The 1,864-nt window shown below is 45.0% G+C and overlaps 1 pseudogene; it reads left to right on the top strand.

Annotated features, from left to right (window-relative positions):
• The first annotated feature begins 493 nt into the window (after positions 1-493).
• Positions 494-1,607, top strand: LOC118982300 (NIF3-like protein 1; annotated as a pseudogene).
• Positions 1,608-1,864: the final 257 nt, after the last annotated feature.

The raw sequence follows: 1,864 nt of genomic DNA, 5'->3' as shown, positions 1-1,864 counted from the left end.
TGAACAACCTAAATATCCACCAGTAAGAAACTGCTAAATAAATTAGGGTCTGTCTATCCATACTGCAGAATACCATATGGAAATTAAAAAGAATGGGGCCCACCTATACCGACTGGCATGGAAAGCTCTGAAGAATGAAAAGAATAAAAATACAGAATAAAATACAGTGTGACAAAATAAAAGTAAAAAATACAAACAGCCCTGGCCAGTGTGGCTCAGTTGGTGAGACATTGTCCTGCAAACCAAAAGGTCACCAGTTTGATTCCTAGTGAGGGCACCCTTGGGTTGCAGGTTTGGTCCCCAGTTGGGGAACGTGCAAGAGGCAACTGATCAGTATTTCTTTCCCTATCTTTCTCCCTTCCTTCCCCTGTCTCTAGAATCAATAAAAAAAAATTTTTAACTGATTTAAGGCACCAGAAGTGACTGATGAGACATCTTCCTGAGACTGCTGCTCAGTGTTACCTGGTTTCTGCGTGTTGTCATCTCACCAACAATGGGTCTCCACACAGTCCAGCCTGTTCACTCCCTGATTCTCAGTCCTTCCTGTTCTTGCACGGATTTGAAGGCTGTCCTTTCCTCCTTGAATGACTTTGCACCCCTCTCATTTGCTGAAAGTTGGAACAATGTTGGATTCCTGGGGGAACCAAGCCCACCACACACGGTAAACACACCCTTCCCAACCGATGACTTCACCGAAGAAGTGATGCCGGAGGCGCTACAAAAGGAGGCTGATCGCATTCTCTCCTATCCTCTGCCTATTTCCCCACCCATGAAGCTTATAACCTGGAAAACCTGAAAGGAGCACCTTGTGGTCTGGGCTCTGGAGAACAGAGTAGCTATTTACCCTCCTCCCGCAGCCTGTGCTGCTGAACCCCAGGGAGTCATCAACTGGTTTGGCTAAAGGGCTTGGAGTCTGCACCTCCAGGCCCACACATCCTTCCAAAGCACCTAACTACCCAGTAGCAGGAACACACAGAGTAGAACTTGATGTTAACCACATCCAAGATCTGGACAAAGTCATTTCTACAATGAAAGAAATTTCAGATGTTTCTATCTCCTCTTTTTTTCTGCTAGGACTGATGATGAAGAATACGCACAGATCGCTCTGAACTGTAGTCAGCAGGCTTCGATGCAGATGGTGGCTTTTCTTCCCCAGAATGACAGCTTTATCAGAAGGCTGAGATCCTGTCACTGGCAAAGCCTCAGCTTCCACACACTGGAATGGGACCGTTATGCACGCTGGATGAACCTGTCTCCTTGGCAACCATGACTGAGCAAATCAAAAGGCACCTAACACTATCCCATGTTGGCCTGGCTCTTCGGGTAAGAAGGACCTTGAGTCACAAGTCAAAGCTGTGGCCCTGCATGAGGGTTCTGGGAGCAGTGTTCTGCAGGGGACAGAGCTGACCTCCACCCACACAGGTGCCATGGCCCATCATGATATTTTAGATGCTGCATCCCAAGGAATAAAAGTCATCCTCTGTGAGCACAGCAACACTGAATGAGGCTTTCTTGCTGATCTTCAAGATATGCTGAGTGCCCACTTGGAGAATAAGATTAACATTATCCTGTCAGAAACAGGCAGCGACCCTCTTCAGGTGGTATGATGCATACGGGGACAGAATGACAATCTACTTTATAAATCATTTCAACGTGAATGCACAATGTGAGCCAGAGGTTTGCATCTTTCTGGAAGAATGCTTAAGAATATACATTGTCATTTCTGGTTTGTTAATCTGCTTCACCAAATGTTCTATAGTTTTTAGGGTAAAAACTATAATGCAACTATCACTAAAGAACAAATATCCATTATAAAGAACAACTTAAAGAATATATTATAAACTCTAGGCAAGGTCGACTAAAA

Source organism: Sturnira hondurensis, unplaced genomic scaffold, assembly GCF_014824575.4.
Source record: "Sturnira hondurensis isolate 20B ecotype Veracruz unplaced genomic scaffold, ASM1482457v3 Scaffold0025370, whole genome shotgun sequence".
In the NCBI taxonomy this organism is placed as follows: domain Eukaryota; kingdom Metazoa; phylum Chordata; class Mammalia; order Chiroptera; family Phyllostomidae; genus Sturnira; species Sturnira hondurensis.
The sequence above is the reverse complement of the archived record's forward strand: the minus strand, read 5'-3'. Positions and strand labels throughout refer to the sequence as shown.